Here is a 23,494-nt window from a genome sequence, read left to right as displayed (position 1 = left end):
GCTTTAGTTGCGGTCCCGACTAGCGCCAGAGCCCTCTTTATTGTTCAAGCGGGTCTTTGGAGCACGCCTGCGCAATAGGCAGCTGGAGAAGCCTTTGGGTGAGACCCTCCGCACAGCCCCTTTTCATTGTCTGCGTCTGGCGCCTGCGCAGTTGGAGATCGTTGGGACTGGGCCGGCGGAGGGGATAGGGCCCGGCTCCTCGCCCATTCCTCAGGCGCCTGCGCACTGGGCGGCCGCTCTTTGCCGTTACCGCTATGTGCGGGGCGTGTGTGGAATAACGTTATTGCCCAGCGGAGCACAGGGCCGGGAGCTCGACCGCGGCGGCGGCGGCCACGACGACAGCGGCGACGACGACGACGGGGTGGGGGCAGGACGGCGTGCGAGAGACTCACGGGACGCGACGCGCCCCGCCTCCCCCGTCCGGTCCCTCTCTCAGCGGTGAGGGGTAAGTGATGCGCTCAGCTGCTCGGTCGGGTTCGCCGCCGCCGCCGCCGCCGCCGCTTCCCCACATCCTCCGGGGTTTGCAGCGGGGGCTCGGGGCGCGGCCTGCCTTGGCCGGGAGTGCCGGGCCGGGCGGCGGAGGGGGCGCTTCCCGGCGGCTCCGCGCGGCCCCCCCCCCCCCCGCCCCCCAGCCGGGGCTCGTCGGGGCCTCCGCTCCCCTCCCCTCCCCCACTCGGCCCGCGCCCCTCCCCCGCCCCCTCCTCGCTGCCCCTTCCCGAGGACTTCTTGAATCCTTTTCAGCCCTCTCTCGGCTTTGTGCAGCCCTCCCCCCTGCGCTGTAGCAGCTCGCGAGGGGGTGCGGGCGGAGCATTGGACGGAATGGCTGCGCTGGCGCTGGGGAACGGATTTTTTTTTTTTTTTTTTTTTTCCCACCCGGGTCGGAGCAGCTAACCGTGCCGGGCCTTTTTGTGAGGTTGGTTTGCGGATGTGGGGTGGCTTGGGGGAGGTCAGGCCGGGCGCCCTCTGGACGCGGTTGGAGGGCGTGGAAGACGTGGTGTCACGCACTGTGCCAGGCGACTGCACCCGCGCAGGCTCCGGCTCCGTAGTAAACCCAGGGGAGGAGAGAGCGGCTTCCTGTCGGCTTCATTGTCCGAAGATTCAAATGTGGGGTTTGGGTATGCTTCCCTTGGTTTCGTGCCTGACACTAGGCGGGAAGACGTGGGATTTGTGTCCTAAGTTAAGAGAACCGCCGGGGCTGGGGGCGGGGGGGACGGGGGGCTGGGAGGGAGGGAGGGTGGTGGTTTAGTAGAGCTTTAGGTGTTTGCTTGAAGGATGGAAGGCCCTGGAAGACAGGTACAGCGCCTGTCCAAGCACTGCCAAGGCGAGCCGTATGAAATTACTGGATAGCGACGAAGATCGTCCTTAGGAAGGGCCCGACGACGAGGCTGTTCTGTAGCAGGGAAATGAACCAGCAGAATTGTTTTTTCATTGGGTGGGTAACGCTTACAAGTTCCTGAGGGAATAGATTGGGCTACATCTTTCCGGTTCTTTTTTTTTTTTTTTTTTTTTTTTAAGCAGTCAAAACAACAACAACAAAAAAAACCAGGCCTGGTACATTTCTATTCCTGATTTTGTTTATTCATACTTTCATTCTCTTAGTGAAATCCCACCCTATTTGGGAGAAATGTGGTGGTGCAGATGATCGTTGATTCGAAATGCATCTTTTAAAATGATTTCATCTTAAGCTTTCAATGCTTAAAACCGTTTGCTGGCACTAAAACAAGCGGAAGAAAGAATAAGCAGGATGGGGAGGAGCAGGTGGAGGAATAATGGGAGAGGAGGGAGTTACATTGTGAATACTGCATCTAGAGCTTCACTGATGCAATCCTAGCTGGATATGCTTCAAAATTTTAGTGATTCAGTTCTGGAAATACTACATTGCAAGTACAAATAATTTCGGGTTTTTTTTTTTTCTGCCGTTATTTTGTCTTGAAAAGTAAAACCAGAGCTGTTTTTGTCCTTCCCAACTTTGTAGATATTGTAGAATTTTGGTGTTTTAAAAGTCAAGAATCTAAGTGCACTTGACACGGAGGAAGACGCTAAAACTTGGGAAGTTAACCGAATTGTCTGTCCAAGCCTAAATGCTAATGGAAAGGCAGAGGCAAATAAAACCAAGATCTGTTCTTGCAGTGCGCTCTTTTGGTTTTTTCACTTAGTCCTCCTAGCCTGAGAAAACTTAAGGAAAGCTTCTCTACGTGCTCCTTGAGTTTCTTTACCGATCAAGTTCATTGATACTCTAGTTGTATTAATCTAGTCCTTTTTCCTTGTGATGCAAAAATATGTGGAGTTTTAGTTTTATAAATTAACTTATAAGGAAAGATGCCCTAAAATGAGCTTTTCATAAAAACAAACTCTTGGAAGTTTTTCCCTATTAGTAAGCATATTTTAATATTTCCTGATATTCAGTAGTATTTTATAGTATGAATTCTATAAGCTTGGTTAAAAATAAAATTGCCATGTAACAGGAAGCTGTGAAGTTCATTTTTCTTCAATTAATGAATTATTTTCAGCTTAGCTTTTGAGAAAAAAAAATCTGTTGAACTTTTTATCAAAATTTACCTTTCTTTTCATTGAGTTGCTTTGGACATAAAGTGCTTTTTTTATTGCTTTATAATCTTACCCTTTAATTCTACATTGCATTTAATAGAGTTTTTAAAAATTTATTAATAGCCCCTTCTAAATCTTAGCTTACTTAAAAATAATCTAGCTAACTTCAGCCTGTGAAATTATATTAAACCAAACGTTAAATGTATTTTACTGGTTAATTTTGCTGTTCGCATTTACTTTGTATGGAAATAAATAGCCATCTGCATGTTTTCTGTCCTAGCATTAGAATAATGAAATTTATGCTATAAAGTCATCATACGTTATGCCCATTAATGCAAATATCAAAATGTTTTTAAAGACTCTATGTTTAGTGATTTATTTATTCTAAGTATCAGTTTATTTCCTTTTATCACTGAAGAAAAACCTAGTTTTATTGTTGCATTTGTAACCAGGTATCATTCATGTCGTACTGAATACTGTGTATGTTTAAACTTGTTAATGTTTTTTTATTGCAACAAAATTATATTCCTATAAAATAATTTTTACTATTTTAATTAATCTGTAATGATTGATTTCTGTTCTCTGTCCTGAACAATGAGGTTTTAAGCTTTCCCCTTTTTTTTTTTTTTTTAAGATTTATTTATTTATTCATTCAGAGAGAGCCAAGAGAGAGGCAGAGACACAGGCAGAGGGAGAAGCAGGCTCCATGCAGGAAGCCCAATGTGTGGGACTCGATCCTGGGTCTCCAGGATCACACCCGAGGCTGCAGGTGGCGCTAAACCGCTGCGCCACTGGGGCTGCCCCAAGCTTTCCCATTTTAATAAATATCTAACAGCAGTGTATTAAATTGCCAACTAAAATATCTGTATAGTTGCAAATTATTATGGAAGTATAACAAAAGAGCAATTAGATACCATCTGAAAAATCCTTGGTGGATAGATAATATGGAGGAGAATATTAAGTGTTGCTGTGTTTCAGTAAAAAATGAATTTGTTCTTATGGGGAGAAACTTCAGACCATCTTCATTTTATAAACTTTTGTTAGTAACTAAGATTTCCAATAATCAACTACCCTTGGTGAGATGGGATTTAATTTATTTTCTTAAATATTTTTTGAGGGAAGTGCTCAGCAGTGAGTTAGTGTGGACAATACAAAAGAGTAAGAAGACATCTGTCTGGTAGTAGAGTTGATTATATTAGACATATAGTCTAGTTTAGTTGAATGATTATGCAACAGTATATCTATATTATAATTTGGGCTTTTTTGGCCAAAATAAATGACATAGTCTGTATATACTGAAGGTAAAGAAAGCCCTCTTTTATGTCAAACAAAGATAGAAAGGAAACAAAAGCAAGGTTAAAGAAAACCTTACAAAAATTACTTACATACAAATAGGGATTATACAAAACATAAAAGTGGAAAAGAATCTCAAGCATGCATTGCTTAGGTTTGAGAAACGATATGAGACATAGAGAATAACTCATTATTTGAATATATCTGTAAGTGGTAAGTATTATGGAACATATTACCCTTTGGGACATAATATTTATTGAATCAATGACTAATACGTACCACATGTTGAAACCTACTATGTGTCAGGCAGTATGTGTGTGTGTAACAGTCTTGTGTATAAGGTATAAATGCAACAGTCTTGTACATGGGTATAAATTTACACATTTAAATTTGAGGATATTTGAAGCCCAGAGTTAGTGAATAATTTTACTTCTGTGTCAGACATTACTAAGTAGTAGAGCCTATAACTAAATCTTTGTCTTTTTTGACAAAACCCCGAATTCTTTCCACTCATCATTTTTGGTAAATTAAAAAAGCAAAATGTACTCTTTTCTGATTCACAAAATTTTAGAACTACAGGAGACTTTATTTAGAGTCATCTGGTATAGTGTGCCTTCTACTACTACTCATATCCTTGAGATCTTATCAAGTCCAGCTTTTCCAAGAACAGCACTTCCATGAACAAAGAGGCATAGGATGTCTCATTTAGCTTTTGTAAAGTATAATAGAAAGATCTTAATTAAGTTGAGCTACTGTCTGCCTTACTTCTCCCCATTGGTTACAATTCTGTCTTAAGAGTAAGATTCAGTAAAGTATTTCTTTGCTAGGTTTTCTCTTTCCTAAAACAGAACTCTTACAACTTCATATGATATTGTTTCCTTTACCTTTCTCATCTCTTGTCAACTAGATTGTTTTGTCAGTGTTGCTCTTTTTGTTCTAATCTAGTTTTTATATTTAATTCTATAATTATGGTCTGAATGCAGTGTAGTGAAATTATCCCTTTCCTTAATTCAAGCTATACACTTGTGTTTACAGTCTAAAATTGTGTTAACTCTTTAACAGCGGTGATATCTTTGCTAGTTCTAAGCAAAAAAGAAATGAGAAAAAGTTATATGGCTTTTCAGGTTACAGGCATGCAATTCAAGGGACTTGAGTGTCTGTATTTCTACTTTTCTAATGTTAAAATGACCTCTTTATGAAATGATAGTGTTAGTATGTAGTAATTTCTTGTAATATTTGCTTTGGGTTTTTTGTATTGGTTTGGTTCTTAGATGAACAGTAAAAGGTTGGCAAACTTATGTTGTTTTTCATTTTTTTAAAAAATCTGTTTGGAAATCACTGATATAGTCAACATAAGCTAGTGTCTTTCTTAAGATTTTTCCCATTCTGTAAGTACACATAGATGATTTTTTGAAGCACTGTTTAACTTTGTCCCTTTCAGATAGTATCTCCTTGAATATACCTATAGTTAAAACTTGTTGAAGTCTTCACAAATCATGATACTGTCATCCAAGGGATTCACTTTCCTTCCTGTCTTAATAGACATTTATAGATTTAACAAGCCAGCCCTTTTATGTCTTTGTCCTGGCCATGTACTAGATATAGACAAGGACAAAGCCATGCAGATTTATAAATGGAGTAAATGTAACATAAATAAAATATACTTGAGATGATACAAAGATAATGAAAACCATTTGAATGTTTTTTGTTTTTAATTAAGGAGAAAATTATTATATTCTCCAGTACTAAAGGAGTTGGTTAAAGCTTAAAGTCTGTTGGGTGATATGGATAATTATAAAATGGAGAGTGAAGTAAGCATAGATGCTATGAAGAACATGCAGAATAAGGGGGTGGACTGTGATATTGGGCTGCTGTTTTTCATTTGTTTTTAAGTAGTCCCTCAGAACATTCACATGGTTCAAAGAAATCAAACTGTTTTAAAAACAAATACTGTGAAAAATCCTCCTATCCCTCACCTTGTCTGCTGGGTTAGCACGTTCTCTAATCCAGTAGCTAACTTTTTATTATTTCTTCTTTATCATTCCAGTGAATTTTTTCAAGTTAAACAAATATGTATTCTTAACCCGCCTCTCCTCTTTTACACAGAAGATAACCTCTTAAGACAATATTCTGCACCTTAAGAGTTACCATTTTAGGAGCAATTAGGGAATACTGCTCTGTAAGGAGGTGGCATTTAGCAGAGAATTGTATTAGGTAAGGAAGTAAGCCATGGAGATATGTGGTTGGACTGTGCAGTGGTCCTGAGATAGGAATGGGATGAGTGACTTCAGAGAATATAGAGACCACTGGCTGAAGGTGAATGAGCAAGAGGAAGAAAGAATCGGAAGAAATGAGGTTGGATAGAGATTGTAGGGCTTTTAATTTCAAGTGCTTTCAGAGTTCATTGGAGGGTTTTGATCAAAGGAATGACAAAAGAATTGTATCATATTTTTAAAATGTAGTTCTAGCTCTTTTGTGAAGAACAGACTGGTGGGGAAAAGAATAGGAACATGGGGCTGAACTAAGAAGATAACTGGAGCGATCTATATACTAAGTTGTCAGTGGTTTCCACTAGAATAATGGTGGAGATAGTGAAAGTTGCAAGGTTCTGGTTTTAAAAAATAAAAGAGTTTTGGAAATGTTAAGTTTAAAATGTCTGTTCAACATCGGAGTGGAGCTAGCAAGTAGGCAGTGGAGTACACAAGTCTGGAATTCAGAGGAGTAGTTCAGGCCTGAAGATATTTAATTCTTAAGCATCACCAGTAGAACATATTTAATTAAAGTCATAGACCTGGAAGACATCACTTAGTTTGAGAGTTGGTTAATTAGGATGAGAAGAAGTCCAAGAGTTGAGACCTGATACTCTTCAACAGTGAAAGCTTAGCAAGGGAGAAAGAGCTATCCAGAAGGATTGAAAAGAAGTGGCTAGTGAGGTTAAGAGTCTGCTGTCACAAAAGCTGAGTAAAGATACTATTTTTAGAGAGAGGGAGTGTTTAGTCAGGTTATACTACCTTTAATAACCTGAATACTCCTTTAAACTGTGGATGAGAACATTTTGTTAGACATCTCTTCTAGTTTTTTGATGGGGATGTTCACAATCATTCTCCTCCAGAAACTACTAAATCTCAACAAAGCCCTGAACAAAGTTTTCTTTGTAAATAGGCCCCTGCTGTTTCTTAGGTAGATGGGTTATGGCTGCTGCTGTTGCTGAGTACTGAACAGGAGAGGTGGTGGTGTTACTACTGGGAATTGATTCAGAGCCCCTACTCGTGTGATCTTAAACATGTCACTTAATTTCAGAAATTCAGTTTCTTCATCTATAAAATAAGCTAGTGATAGTCCATTTACTTCAGAGGTTTATGTTGAAAAGCAAAAGATGTAGGTGTAAAAGACGGATCTCTTCCCATAGCCCTAGATGTGGCAGTGTCACTTAGTAGTGTTACACCTGAAGAAATGTTTTGTTTGGAGTGATGAATAGAAATATTTTTTTCAATCTGACACTGTAGGAATAGTTTTCTGTTTCTTCTGCATTTTGTCCCCATAAGGCATTTTACACATAATTTTAGTGTTCTTGGGAGTGGAGAAAAAGACATGATGTGAGAAAGAGGCTTTGAGATTATTACTTTCTCCAATCCTAAATTCATCCATAATTCCAAGCATAATGTCTAAATGAGAATGAAGTCAGAAAAAAGTAAGGAGTCCAGCTTACTTTTTTTCCAGGCCAAAAGGACATTTTTCCTCTTTTTAACTGGCTTTTTTTTGTGGAAGGTGTTTTTTACCAGGTAAGGGTTTGTCACATCTTACATGGAATAATAAAGTACAAATTCAAAGCTGAGGGGTTGTAAGGAGTCTTGAACTCAGGGCAGCCAAATAGAAACTGATTTGAGGAGACAGAGGACAGAGGAAATGAGCATACTTGATACAGAGGTAAAGTATAAAATACTTATTTTGGTGAAAAAGGAACATTGCAAATAGAGGACTTTGAGCAATAAGTCTGCAAAGGACTATCACTTCAGAATACCTGTCTTGAGGACCCCATGTATTATTATTTGCTTTGGTTGCTCAGTAAACACTTCTCATTGGATAAACAATGCATTGCAAATTGAAGCCCACCATATTCCTTCAGGCTATTTTTTTTTTTCATATTACAAATCTAATCCTTGTCTATTGCAGAATATTTAGAAGATACCATTACGTCAGGAAGAACACTTCTCGTAATCCCGCTAGCCAGTGATGCCACTGTTAGGTTTTCTTGTCTGTTTTGGCTTAATTTGTAACATTTTATCATAAGATTAAACTTTCTGACTAATTTTCTTTTATGACCGTATAGGAGTCTGTGTTATCAAACTTGTAATTTACTTAGAATTTATGGAAATTAAGAATATTTTAAAAATTGTGAACAACTGTGAATTTCTGTGCAAATTACTATTTTTCTTTGCCAGTATTTTAAGAAATTAAATGTATTAAAGAAAATTTGAATTTGAATGCCTTATCTAATTTTCTGATGAAATCAATCTCCTCTCCCTGGTCTTTTCCAGTATACACTTCCATCATTGGCGTATGAGATTGTTGCTTCAACCCTACACCAATGCTGGATATTACATACTTTTAAAAAATTTTGCCAAGGTGATAAATTGAAAACCTTATTTAGATTTTTCTTATCAGTAATATATCTGAAGAACTTTTTAAAAAATAAAAAGTTTGTTGGCAAAATATATATATTGGCCACTGTATTTCTAATCTGAATTGCTTGTGTGTGCCCTTTGTTAATTTTTTCTGAAGGAATGTTATTATTGTATATACTTGTTACAACTCCTTTGTCATATACGTTGTAAAATCTTTTCCCAGATTGTCATTATCTTTTTTATTTTTACCCAACAAAGATTTTAACTTGTGTGTAGCCCAATTTCCTCTTCTCCTTTATGAAGTAATACCACTGTACAGTTTTATTAAATATATACCTGTATTAATTCTCATGGATTTTATGATGTTAATATGTGCAAATGTGTTAGTTTTTCTAAAATGTATTTAGACCTATGTATATAGCTTTCCATACCCATACCATTTATTGCATTACTTTTCATTAGTTGATACAATTTGATAATGTTCTATTAATATGCTTAGCTTTATTTCTGGATCTTTTTATTCCATCTACCTATTTCTGCACTGCTATATTATTACTGTGTTGTATAATATAAGTTTGTAACATCTGTTTATAAATGGGACAGACTGGGGCAGCCCCCTTGGCACAGCGGTTTGGCGCCCCCTGCGGCCCAGGGTGTGATCCTGGAGACCAGGGATCGAGTCCCACATCGGGCTCCTTGCGTGGAGCCTGCTTCTCCCTATGCCTGTCTCTCTGCCTCTCTCTCTCTCTCTCTTTCTGTGTCTCATGAATAAATAAATAAAATCTTTAAAAATAAATAAATAAATGGGACAGACTGTTCTCCCTATACTACATTTGCTTTAACAGAATTTACTTAGTTTTCCTTGTATGCTTATTTTTTTTCAGATGTGTTTAAGCATTATTTTGTCAGGCTCATTTGAAAAAAAATCCTTTTGAGGTTTTGATTGAGCTTAAACTGAGTTTATTGATTTTTTTAAAAATGATCTGAAAGATGACAAGGGGGTAGATTTTGGGGCCTTATTTTTGTTTCTTTTAATTTCTAGTCTAGTGTAGTGTAGTCTAAACTAACCTACAGGTTATATTAGTTTCAGGTGTACAACATAGTGATTCAGTAATTCTATACATTGCTCAGTGCTCATGGCAATAAGTATACTCTTAATCCCCTTCACCCATTATACACATCTCCCACCAACCTCCCCTCTGGTAGCCACCTGTTTGTTCTCAATAGTTAAGAGTCTGATTTTGGTGTGTCTTCTTTTTTTTCTTTTACAAGATTTTATTTATTTATTCATGAGAGACACAGAAAGAGAGAGGCAGAGACATAGGCAGAGGGAGAAGTAGGCTCCCTGCCGGTGAGCCCGATGTGGGACTTGACTCGGGATTCTGGGATCACGTCCTGAACCAAAGGCCAGACACTCAACCGCTGAGCCACCTGGGTGTTCCCCCCTTTTTTTCTTTCTTAAATTCCACATATGAGAAATACTAGGGTATTTGTCTTTCTCTGACTGATTTCACTTAGCATTATACCCTCTAGATCCATCCATTTTCTTGAAGATGGCAAGATTTCATTCTTTTTTTATGGCTGAGTAATAGTCCATTGGGTATTTGGGGTCTTAGTTTTTGATAGTGTTTTCAGATCTATTCAAGTTCCTACCTATTTTTTTTTTAGTCAGTTATGTCATTCTCATTTTCCTAGAAGTTTATTCATTTGAGATTTTCAAATTTAGAAGTATAAAGTTATAGTTCTTAAATTTAAAAAAATCACATGTGTGCCTATGTCTTTTTATTACAAAACCAAATGTTTATGATGAACGAGGCAAAAAATCTGTCAGGAATTTTAGTACTTTTTTTTAAGAAGTAACTTCTGATTTAGCCTTCTTATTTTTGTGTTTTTAATTCATTAATTTCTTTTTAAATTTTTAATCCTTTATTAGTTTGTTGGATAAGTTTATTTTTTCTAGTTTAGTAGAAAATACATCTAAGGCTTTAAAGTTTTTCTTACTTCAGCTTTTGGTGCATTCCTTAGATTTTATATGAATAATGTTTCCAGAGATTTGACTTTTTAAACTATCTTATTCTTTCACTAGTGTTAATTGATGAGATGGGTTGTTTGAATACAAAGGTCTGTGTGTATGTGGTTTATCTCAAATATACAGGGAAATTGGAAGAATTTCATAGTGAATACTCACCTCACCATTTGTACCATTAACATTATATTAGGGTTTTTGTTTTTTAAAGACTTTATTTATATATTTGAGAGAGGCAGAAAGAATGAGAATGCAGGAGGAGGGAGAGGGAGAAGCTGACGCCCCACTGAGCAGGGAGCCCAGCACATGGGGCTGGATCTCAGGACCCTGAGATCATGACCTGAGCCTAAGGCAGATGCTTAACCAACTGAGCCGCCCAAACACTCCAACATTATATTAGTTTTATCACACATCACACACATATATCCATTGTGTCTGTTCATCAGTGCATTTTACATTTTGAAGCATTTCAAAGTAAACTGCAGACATGAATGTGTGCATGTAAGAAAAGGGCTCTTTTTTTATTTTTAAGATTGTATTTATTTATTCATGAGAGACACAGAGAGAGAGGCAGACACAGAGGGAGAAGCAGGCTCCACACAGGGAGCCCAGTGTGGGACTCGATCCTGGTACCCTGGTACTCCAGGATCACGCCCTGAGCCGAAGGCAGTCGCGCTCAACCACTGAGCCACCCAGGCGTCCCAAGAAAAAGGCTCTTAAATCATTTGAAACTATTTCACTTTTAAGTTTTTTAGATGTGCTATTGAAATATTTTCTAACAATCACTGTTAAATTAAACAATGAGTTACAGACAGGTGACAGAGATAAGGGAAATTGTCAGCTACGGAATTGTTGAACTAGGGAAGGTGAATCAAAGACATTTGGCTTTCAAGGTCTTACAGACTCTTAGTTCATACTGCTTTCTTCCTACTGTCAGCCCCTTCTGTAGATGTTTCCTGCTCCTACTGATATGTGACCCAACAGTTTTTCAGATCATTGTTGTTCAGTGAGCCTAGGGATAGTTTACTCTTCTTTCAGATTCTGAGTTTCTGATCCATGCTGAACCCTCTTTACTAAATTCGCCTCATTCCTCCAGATGAGTCAGCTGATTTTTTATCTGACTTTAATATAAACTGATTGATTCTTATTTGTCTACAGACTTCTCAGAGAGGCAGTCTTTGGAGCCTGCTGGTGGCCAAGCAGGAGGGTAAGGGGTAGATTAAAAATAGACTGAGTCTTGCATGAATCTTCAGTGTTTATGGCTTAAAAAGATAGTGTCAGAGAATATTATCAGGTAAAAGTTTTCTGCTTTTCAGTCATATTCAAATTCTTAAGCCAAGTCTGAGTTTGTAGGAGTTGGCATCACTAGCATCATTTTAAGATACTCGAGAAAAATATGATGGAGACTGTGATTGTGGGAGCAGCCCAGAACTTGGTGTGAAAGCCCCGGTTTGAATCCAGATGGCTCCTGTTTACTACTACTAGATTTGTGACCCTGTAAGTCATTTAACTTTAGCTTTCTTGAAGGCAAAAATGACTCCCATGCACTTCTTCTGGGAGTTAAATGAAGGCTGAGAGTTTAAGCACTTAGCACAGTTGCTGGCACAAAGAAGGTACTTGGTAAATGTTTGAATCTAAGTCTTGAATGATTTCTTGTAAAACAGCAGTTAGGTTTTAACAAAGTTGTGCACTTCTACCAAAGAAAGCAAGTCAGACTTTACATTTTTCATAAACTGGCAGAGGAAACTTGGCAGGAAATTTTAATGCCTAGATAATTTATGGAAATATAGAACTTATTTTCTCAAGCATTTTCTTTAACACTTTATAAAATGATTTTTATGAAGAAATCCGGTCTTTTTTTTTTTTTTTTAAGATTTATTTATTTATTTATTTATTTATTTATTTATTTATTTATTTATGGTAGACAGAGAGAGGCAGAGACACAGGAGGAGGGAGAAGCAGGCTCCATGCCAGGAGCCCGACGTGGGACTCGATCCCGGGACTCCAGGATTGCACCCTGGGCCAAAGGCAGGCGCTAAACCGCTGAGCCACCCAGGGATCCCCAAAATCAGGTCTTATTAAATCACTGGCTTTTCCTATCCAAATTAAGTCTTCTTTTGGAAATATGTGATAAACTCATACAGAATATATGGCTATTGATACTAGAATGTCATCTTCATTTTTTGTGAAAAAATTTTTCACAGTTTAATGCCATTTTAGGTGAAAGTTGTAAATTACATTTTTTCTCAATACTTTTTTCTCAGTATTTGCTTTGTTTTTTGAAACATTTAATTAATTATATGGTAAAGGTAAAATTTGAAGCACTTATTTCAAAATAATCAGGAGCGTATGAAAACAAAAATTTTCCCAGTACCGAGTTTGTTCACATGAGCATAGAACAAGTATTTTGGTAAGTATCCAAAAACAGCACAGCTGTGGATTTATTGTTTTGGATTAACTGTACATTTCAAGTGGGGGTAGGGCTTTAGAAGAAAATTTTTCCCAAGATATATTTTTCATTTTTGGTCTGGTCAAGTTATATAGCAGAGCTGAATTTGTGAATATGATTTAAGTGTATGTCACTTTCTCAGAGATGTTTCCCCACACCACTCAACCTAAAATACCAACACCCTAAAACTGTTACATTATGCTGTTTTCTTTGTCTTTTCACATTCCTGCCTTCCCATTGTCACTAAACTTGTCTTCTTTTACTTAGCTCTTTTTTGTCTATTTTTACTTCTGTGTTCTGTGGGATAAAGAACTTTTTCTATACTGATTATCACTCTTTTCACTCTTACCTATAGTACTTAGTGATTAAATACTTGTGAATGAAAAATAAACAGATTAATTCATTTTAGAATGTTTCCTAAAATTGAGTCCTCAGGTATAAATTGGTACATACTGTTTATGTCCATTTTCTAGAACTTACATAATTTTTGTAGTTAAAATCAATTTTGTGATCATACGTATATGAATGAAGTTCTTAGAATGGTACATGCTCAGTAAATGCTACTTATTATAAATAAAAGATTACAGATAATTATATCTGTTTGCTTTTATAACATATGATCAATTATATCTATACCTTCATTGAGTCTGAGTCTTTAGCTAAAATGCAACCCTAATTTTTTTTTTTCCCAAAAGGCAAGAGGCTTTAATGTTAAGAATATTTTCTACAGGGATTTTAGTATGGGGAAAATGTGAAATAAGAATTTTGAATATATACATTTGTTTAAAATTTTTTCAGTTATCTTTTGGGTACTTGGTGTGATGGGATAAAAAGATATGGTATTAGTAGGAGTTTGATTTCTAATTGCTAAACCTTGGAAACAACCAAGATGTCCTTCAGCAAGTATATGGGTACATAAAAACTATGGTAGACCCAGACAATGGGATTTGGCTCCAAGAAGAAATGAGCTATGAAGTCAAGAAAAGACATGGAGGAACTTGGAATGTATATTTAGTAAGCAAAAGAAGTCAATCTGAGAAGGCTACATACGAACTTTATGATTCCAATTTATATGACAGTCAAAAGGCAAAATTGGTGATAAGAAAAGGTTCAGGGGTTATAGGGGAGTGATGAGTATGCAGAGAGCACAGGATTTTGGGGGCAGTGAAAATACTCTGTGATTCCGTAATGATGGATATATGTCACCATACATCTGTCTAGATCCATAGAAAGTGCCACACTGGGGGTGAATCATAATGTAAACTGTGGACTTTGGTTAATAGTGATGTGTCAGTGTGAGTTCCTCAGCTGTAAAAAATACATCACTGTGGTGGGGGATGTTGACACTGGAGGAGACTATGCCTGTCTAACACAGGTTAGAGTATTGGGAAATCTCTGTACCTTCTCCCTGAATTTCGCTGTGAACCTTACTTAAACTGCTTTAAACAAATAAAATTTTAATTAAACAAATTTTTAAGGGCCTGGTACAAGTTCTAACAGCCTTATGGCAGTTGATGCAGCAGCTTAGTTCACTTTAACGTATAAGCTTTACTGTTAGGTTTTTTTTCTTCAAGTTTTTATTGAAATTCCAGTTAGTGAACATACAGTGTAATAATTAGTTTCAGGTGTAGAATTTAGTGAGCCATCACCTACATATAACACCCAGTGCTCATTACAAGTGCCCTCCTTAATCCCCATCACCTACCAAATCCATCCCCCACCCATCTCCCTCTAGTAACCCTGTTTGTTCTCTATAGTTAATAATCTGTTTCCTGGTTTGCCTCTGTCGCCCCCCCACCCCACCCCCCACACACACCGCCCATGTTCATCTGTTTTGTTTCTTAAATTCCACTTATGAGCAAAATCATACAGTATTTGTCTTTCTCTGACCAACTTAATTCATTTAGCATAATACTCTCTAGCTCTGTCTGTGTCACTGCAAATGGCAAGATTTCAATTTTTTTTTTGATGGCTGAGTAATGTTCCAGTGTGTGTTTGTGTGTGTGTGTGTGTGTGTGTGTGTGTGTGTACGTACCACAACTCCTTTATCCATTCCTCAGTCAATGGACACTTGGGCTGCTTCCATAATTTGGCTATTGCAGTTAATGGTGCTATAAATATTGGGATGCATGTGCCCCTTTGCAATATTTTTCTAACCTTTGGGTAGTTGTACTGCTGGTTTAAATGACAGTTTCAGGAATTGAAATTTATCACTTTTTTTTCCTTTTAGGTTTTCATTTATTTTGTTAAGAAAATCATATTTTCTTTCTTCTACTACTGTTGTTCATTCAGGAAACAGAAGTAAGTAGGTACTGGGCCAAGCCCATGAAGACCCTTTTCACCCTTTCATGCCACCTGGTACCAGAAAACCATTGGATTCATCAACAGATAATATCGTATTAAAATAAGAATTACATACATTAGAGGAAAGCATTTTCAGCTGCATGGATTGATAGTCCTAATGCGACTCCAGTTATTTCTTACTCTGCGATAGCAGGACTTGTGGAATAGGAGGAAGTTCATTCTCTATAAAGCCATCTGGTGATGAATCAGCCAGCTGATTCCCAGAAGCAGAGGATATATTGCCCTTAGCATGTATTTTAGCTCAAGTAATTGCATACGCTGAGGATCATTTATAGAATAGTTTTTCTTCCTCAAACCTAATAATCTGAGTTAAACTGGCCTTTGCCATTGGTTATGTTATGCATCGTTTCAGAGAACTGTTATAGTGTTACTACATATCAAGTACACTATTATCTCACAGCATTCTAGTAATTAATCTCACTTGGCTTCTTGCCACTAGTCCTCAATTATAAGTGACTTGAAGCAACATTTTTTAAATATAAATAAACAAAACCAGAAAAATATAGGTGAGGTTGAAACTTAGAAGTGTAGTTGAAGCAGTGTCCTCTGCTGAACATATGCATCTTTTATTTTTTAATTTAAATCTTAAATATTAAATTTTTAGTACATTCAATTCTGAAATAAGCTAGGATCTAACAGGAGAGTCCATTTTTAAAGCCAGTTATAGCTATCAGGAACAGGGAAACTGGACTGTGATTCTGGGCCAGTGTTTACTTCCATCTGACCTTCAAAGGTCAGAGCTTTAAACTTTTGTCAGTTAGCTGCTGCATACTATGTGACAAGATAAAGAATATGGAGGAGACAACTGAAGGCAAAGGTGGAAATGAGGATTTAAGGGCTTTATATGTAGCAAAGGTTAAATGATTAATTTCTCACCTTCTGTCCCTGAAGATTTCCATTATCCACTTCAAGATTTGCCACAGCTCCAGAACTACTCATTCATTCATTAAAAATAGCTTGTCAGATACTAGAGGCTGAACGCTGTGTTAGGCTCTGGGGATACAGAGATAAACTTCGTAGTTCAGCTGTGCATGGACTTGAAAGGATACTACCCCCAGTGTCAGCATTCCACAGTGGAGTAATGACATCCTCCTGTTTGTTCAAGTGTCATTTTAGGTTTATCTCCATCATGGCGTCTACTGACCAACATTCCCCAAGGACTAAGTTCCTTGTGGAAAGCTTCTGTTTTGTTTTGTTTTGTTTTGTTTTGTTTTGTTTTGTCTTCATGCACCCTAAATGCCCAGAGTACTTGGATTTGGTAGGTTTCTCTATAAATATTTAATGAAACACTGGGGATGGAAGAAGATAGATTTTTCTTGCTTTCAAAGAGATCACCAGCTAGACACATTGTCATATAATAGTGCAGCAACATTAATGCTATAAATTGTAGTTTAAGTGATAGCATGAAAGATGTTTGAAAAAGTATCATAGAACTACAGAGAAAAGACGGGCTTACTCTGCCATGGGAATAGACGTACAGAAAGGCATCTGTTAGTTTTGTACGTTGTCATACTCTGAGATTTCTTCAGTGCTAAAATTAAGCACAGAAGATACAGACTAAAAAAAAAAAAAAAAAAAAAAGAAGATACAGACTAATATAATTTTGTATCAAATCTAGTCTGCATTTATTTTTTTTTAAAGATTTAATTTTTATTTATTTATTTATGGTAGACATAGAGAGAGAGGCAGAGACACAGGCAGAGGGAGAAGCAGGCTCCATGCCGGGAGCCTGACGCGGGCCTCGATCCTGGGACTCCAGGATCGCGCCCTGGGCCAAAGGCAGGCGCGAAACCGCTGAGCCACCCAGGGATCCCCTAGTCTGCATTTCTAAGGCTGTAGGCTTTTAAAATTAAGTTGTTATGGTGTTAGAAAAGTCATTGAGGTTTGCTGGTATGGGAAATAGAGTTTTGAGTTGCATTTTAGTTTTATTGTTAATCATTTTAAATGAAGCAGAGAAAATTGTATCGATTTTTCGTTAATAAATAGGCTTTCATATTTGTAATTCTTAAGTGAAATTTCCTGGAATTTTTACTGTTTGTAATTAAAGCTCTTAGCTCTTTCTTCTATCCAAAACGTACATATTTACAGTTTTTGTTGATTTTTCATAATTAGATATAAAACTCTTAGGACTCTGAATCTGTTTAGGTTTTTAATCTAAATCTAAGCCATACCTATGCTAATTATGTATTTCATGATTGATGGGTCAGCATACACCCATGGTCTAATCCCTGAAACTTTACTAGTAAGTTTTTGTGCTAATCTTTTGGTTTTTAAAGTTCTTGTACAATTCTAGTGTTATACTAGAGAGTAAATTAGTAGTACTTTGGTAGTATCAAATTTCTTTATTTGAATTCAAAGAACACCAGGATTTTTATTTAATTTGATCTTTAATTTGGAAGGATGATACTTGGTTTTACAATAGTATTCTGCTTGTAGAGTTCTTCTACTTACCAACTAAAAATCTAAACATAACTAAAGCCTCCAGAGTGACAAAAATTTATGTTACAAAACCACCTAATTTATTCACAGGAGCTCTTGTGTAGATTCTATTTGTTTGAGCCTAGTTCCAACATACTTATATATTTTTATGGTTTTGCAGGAAGGAGTAGGGCTAAGACAATGAAAAATGATTGATAAGGGAGAAAACAGAAAAAACAAATTATGTGAGTACAGAGTTTCAGAAATGTAGAACAGTATAGTATTAGGACTGATACATGCATATTAATAATTTCTGAGAAACTCACTATTTTGCAGCATAGTTTGGTAACTGTTAATAATAGTAATAATCACGACCCACTAAAAACAGTGTTCAATTTTCAGTTGTAAGAAATAGATAAATGTGAAATATAATTTAAAGTATTTTGGGGGTACCTGAGTAGCTCAATCAGTTAAGTGTATGACTCTTGATTTCAGTCCAGGTCTTGATCTCAGGATTGTGAGTTCAAGTACTGCAGTGGGCTCCACACCCAGTGGAGCCTACTTAAAAAATAAAGTAAAATAAAGTATTTTCATCCAACATGGGAAAGCTAAAAACTAGTATTAGTCCTTTAAGGCAGGGATGGCAAACCTTTACTGTGAAGGGCCAAAAAGTAAATATTTTAGGCTTTATAGGTCATATGATCTGTATCACATCTCAGCTTGGCTGTTTAAATGCAAACATCTGTGTGCCTACAAATCTTTATTCACAGAGTGGCTCATTTGGTTAAGTGTCCGACTCCTGATTTTGGCTCAGGTCATGATCTCAGGGTCATGAGATTGAGCCCCATGTCAGGATTCATGCTTAGTGTGGAGTCTGCTTGAGATTCTCTACTCTTCCCTCTGTTACCGCCCGCCCCCCCCCCCCCCCGCTCACATGCACATGTGTGCTTTCTCTCTCTCAGATAATAAATTAAAAGTATCTTAAAAAAAAAAAAAAAAAGACTTTCTTCACAAAAATAGCAGAAGGCCAAAGTTAGCCAATCCTTGCTTTAAGGGAAAACTTGAATGTCCAAAACAACTTGTTCTAAAGGCAATCAGAAACAAGTACAAAACTAAGCAAAATAAGGATTCACTATGTCTCCAATTTAAAAACAGTGATTCAAGGCAGAGAGAGGGCTCGAGTGGTTTTTTTTCCCTCCAATTACATTTTAAAAATATTGTGGTTAAATATACAGAATATAAAATTTACCAAGATGCCTGGGTGGCTCAGCGGTTGAACATCTGCCTTCAGCTCAGGTGTGATCCCAGGTCCTGGGATCGAGCCCCATGTTGGGCTCCCTGCAGGGAGCCTGCTTCTCCCTCTACCTGTGTCTCTGCCTCTCTCTCTGTGTCTCTGATGAATAAATAAAATCTTAAAATATATATATAAAATTTACCATTTTTAGGCATAAAATTCAGTGACATTAATTGCATTCACAGTGTATAACATACTACTGTCTGTTTCTAGAACTTTCTCATCATTCTAAACAAAAACTCTGCACCTGTTAAATAGTAACTCCTTCTTTCCCCAGTTCTTGTAACCTCAGTTCTACCTTATATCTACATGAATTTGCCTGTTTTAGGTACCTCATGATAGTGGATCATATGATATTTGCCCTTTGTGTCTGGCTTATTTCACTGAGCATAATGTGATGAAGTTCATCCATGTTGTAACATGTTAAAATTTGATTTCTTTTTATGATGGAATAATATTTCATTGAATGTGCAAATCGTATTTTATTTACTCATCCTGATGGGCACTTGAGTTATTTCTCCTTTTTAGCTTTTGTGAACAATGCTGCAGTGAACACTGGTATATAGGTATCTGTTACTCCATACATTTCCATTCTTTTGAGTATATACTTAGGAGTGAAACTGCTGGATGATATGGAAAATCATAATTTGTTTTGTTTTGTTTTTAATGAGAGACGGGGGGTGGGTAGCGCAAAGCAGAGGGAGAGGAAAAAAGCAGGGTTCCGCGCTGAGCAAGGAGACAGATGAGAGCTCCATCCCATCACTGAGCCACTACCTGAGCCAGAACCAAGAGTCAGAGGCTAAACTGACTGAGCCACCCAAGTGCCCCTCTGTTTGACTTTTCAAGAAACCACAGCAGCTGCCCTTATATCCCTACCAGCAACACACAAGTGTTCCAGTTTCTCCACATCCTCATCAACACTAGTTTTCATTTTTTGATAATAGATCATACATCCTAATGGATGTGAAATGGTATGTCATTGTGGTTTTCATTTGCATTTTTCTAATGATTAATATTCTGGGCACTAATCCCTTATCAGATAAACGATTTTCAAATATTTCTTCCATTCCTTTCACTGTTTTGGTAGTGTCCTTTGATGCACAAAAGTTTTAAATGTTGATAAAGTTTGATTTATCTGTTTTTTTCTTTTGTACCCTGTGCTTCAGTGTTATCTGTAAGAAACCATTACCAAATACAAGGGTCATGCAAATCCCCTTCTTTTTTTCTTATTAGAATTTTATCCAGTGTTAGCTCCTATGTTTGGGTCTTTGATCCATTTTGAGTTAACTTTCACATGTGGTCAAGTGAGAGGCCAACTCCATTCTTTTGCAGGTAAATATCCAGTTTTCCCAGCATCATTTGTTGAAAAGACAGTCTTTTCCCCAATAAGTGGTATTGGCACCCTTGTTGAAAATCAGGAATCTGTATATGTGATGGTTTAGTTCTGGGTTCTCTGTTGTGCTTCACTGATACACGTCTGTCTTTATGGCAATATTTTAGTTGCTGCTGCTTTCTAGGAAGTTCTGAAATCAGGAAACGTCCTGAGTATTTACACTTCGGTTGTTTTGGCTCTTCAGGGTCCCTTGAGGTTCCATATAAATTTTAGGATGGATTTCTCTGTTTCTTCAAACAGTGCTCTTGAGATTTTGATAAGGATTGCATCAAATCTACTTTGCATTGGATAGTCTTGTCACCTTAACAGTGTTACATCTCAAGTTCATGAAGACACAGTGCCTTTCCATTTATTTAGGTCTTCTAAACTTTCAGCATTGTTTTATATTTTTCTTTCTTATTTTTTTTTTAAGATTTTATTTATTTATTCATGAGAGACACACAGAGAGAGAGGCAGAGATACAGGCAGAGGGAGAAGCAAGCTTCACGCAGGTAGGCGGGTGTGTGGAGTCCCAGGATTAACGCCCTGGGCCAAAGGCAGGCGCCAAACCGCTGAGCCACCCAGGGATCCTGTGTTTTATATTTTTCAATGTATAAGTCCTGAGCCATCTTGGTTATATTTAATTCTAAGTATTTTGTTATTTTTGATGGTGTAATAATGAACTCTTAAAAAAATTTCCCTTTCAGATTGTTCAATTGCAAGTAGAAGTGCAACTGATTTTTGACTGGATTTTATATCCTGCAATTTTTCTGATTCCCTTCATGCTGTGAACACTTTTGGGGCCTTCTTTGGGGAGGATATAAATTTTTTACCTATAAAATCATGTCATCTTGGGAGAAAGATGATTTTACTTCCTTCATTCCAATTTTGATATGTAATGTTTCTTTCTCTTCTTACCTAATCACGATGGCTACGGCTAGGATTTCCAAGACCATATAAAATAGAAATGATGAGAGTAGGCATTGTCTTGTTCCTGATTTTAAGGTGCAGGTTTCAGTCTTTCATAATTGAGTCTGGTGTTAGCCATGGGATTTTCATATTTGATTTTATCATGTTCTCTTTTATTCCTAGTTTATTAGGTGCTTTTTTATAATCAGAAAAGGGTTTTGAATGTTTTCAAATGCTTTTTTTGTGTATCAATTGAAATAATCATGGTTTTTTTTTTCCTTCATTCTCTTAATATGGTCTGTCACATTGGTTTTTTTGTATCGAACCATCCCTTTTTTCCAGGAATTAGGTTCATATGGCTATGGTTATATAGTCCTTTTAATATGCCAATGAATTGGGTGCCTGAGTGGCTCAACGGTTGAGGACATGATCCCAGGGTCCAGGAATCAAGTCCCACATCAGGCTCCTTGCATGGAGCCTGCTTCTCCCTCTGCCTGTGTCTCTGCCTCTCTCTGTCTGTGTCTCTCTTAAATAAATAAAATCTTTTAAAAAATACGCTAATGAATTGAGTGTGCTAGTATTTTGTTAAAGATTGTTGTATCAGTAGTATAAGATAATGGTTTATCAGTTTTTTGAAGTTTTTATGTCTGTGGTATCAGGTAATGCTGATTTCATAGAATGAATTAGGATATCTTTTCAAGTTTTTGGAAGACTTTGACAAGGATTGGTGTTAATTCCTTTTTACCTGTTAGGTAGAACTTACCAGTGAAGACATCTGGTCCTTGACTGTTCTTTGTTGGGCATTTATTACTGATTCAGTCTTCATAGTATAAGTCCATTCTATTTTTCTGTATTTTCATGATTTAACTTGGTTTGGTTGTGTGTTTCTAGAATTTGTCAATTTCATTTAGGTTATCCAGTGTTTTTGCTTACACCGGTTTGTAATGTTCTTATAATCCTTTTTTATGTATCAAAATTAGTAATGTCACCATTTTTATTTCAGATTTTAGGGATTTGAGATTTGAGTCTTCTTTCAAAGAAATAACTTTTATTGATTTTTCTCTTATTTTTTAATGCTCTTATTTCATTTATTTTTATTCTTTATGATTTTATTCCTTCAGGTAGCTTTGTGTTTCGTTTCCTCTTTTCTCATTCCTTAAGGTGTTAAGAATTACAGATGATTAATAGTTAATAACAAGTTATTAGTCTAAGATATTTCTTTTTAAATATATACATTCACAGCAGTAAATTTCCCTCTTAATACTGCTTTTGTACAGTCCTATAAGTTTTGGTATGTTATGTTCTTATATTCACTTGTCTCATTGGATTTTTTCATTCTCTTATGACTGCTTCTTTTACCCATTGGCTGTTGACAGTGTGTTAAGTTCCACCTATTGAGAATATTCCTGTTTTCGTTTCTGTTACTGATTTCTAATTTCCTTCTATTGTGATTGGAAAAGTTGTTTTGCACTTTTCACTCTTGAAATTAAGTTGTTTCTGGTCTAACATAATGGGCTGTCTTGGAGAATGTGCTTTGTGTACTTGAAAAAAATAGGATTCTGCTGTAGCTGAATTGAGCATTTTATATATGTCTGTTAGGTATATTGGACTGTCAAGTCCTTTGTTTATTGATCTTCTGTCTAGTTTTTGTTTCATTGTTAAAAATGGGGTGTTGAAGTTTCTTACTATTATTGTTCAGCTGTCCACTTTTTAAAATTCTGTTAATTTTTGCTTTGTATCTTTTGAGCCTCTGTTGTTAGGTACATATGTTTACATTTTTTATGTGTTGCTATGTTGAATCTTCTATCAATATGTAATGTCCTCTTTTGTTTCTTATCTTTCTTTGAAATTTATTTTTTCTGACAGTAATACAGCCACTTCTACTTTTGCTCAAAAGTGGAGACAAGTGTCTCCAAAGTGCATGGAATATCTTTTTTCAACCTTTTAACCTCTTTGTGCCCTTGTATCTATAGAAACTCTTGTAGGCAGTGTATAGAGAGATCTTATTTGTTTTGAAGATTCATTTATTTATTTTAGAGAGCTCATACAAGTGAGGGCAAGCTGGAGGGAGGGACAGAGGGAGAAGGAGAGAGAATCTCAAGCAGACTTCCTGCTGAGTGTAGAGCTCAACTGAGAACTCCATCTCACAACGCTATGATCATGACCTGAACTGAAACCAAAAGTCGGATGCTCAACC

General features: G+C 37.0%; 2 protein-coding genes across 15 annotated transcripts in view; one reads left to right on the top strand and one right to left on the bottom strand.

The window, feature by feature from the left end:
- SDCCAG8 (SHH signaling and ciliogenesis regulator SDCCAG8) overlaps positions 1-516 on the bottom strand; it is a 242,196-nt gene extending 241,680 nt beyond the window's left edge. Inside the window, exon 1 of the mRNA XM_049112394.1 lies at positions 393-516. The gene's annotated coding sequence lies outside the window, so the exon portion shown is untranslated. The remainder of the gene's footprint in view (positions 1-392) is intronic.
- CEP170 (centrosomal protein 170) overlaps positions 305-23,494 on the top strand; it is a 130,703-nt gene continuing 107,513 nt past the window's right edge. For 11 of the 14 annotated variants that reach the window (XM_049112386.1, XM_049112385.1, XM_049112384.1 and 8 more), the window contains exon 1: positions 305-445. The gene's annotated coding sequence lies outside the window, so the exon portion shown is untranslated. Of the gene's footprint in view, positions 446-699; positions 1,116-1,273; positions 1,433-23,494 lie in introns of those variants that run through there. The other 3 variants (XM_049112374.1, XM_049112376.1, XM_049112375.1) reach the window with 3 other exon arrangements.

Source organism: Canis lupus, chromosome 7 (genome assembly GCF_003254725.2).
Source record: "Canis lupus dingo isolate Sandy chromosome 7, ASM325472v2, whole genome shotgun sequence".
In the NCBI taxonomy this organism is placed as follows: Eukaryota; Metazoa; Chordata; class Mammalia; order Carnivora; family Canidae; genus Canis; species Canis lupus.
This window is presented reverse-complemented; position numbering and strand designations above follow the sequence as displayed.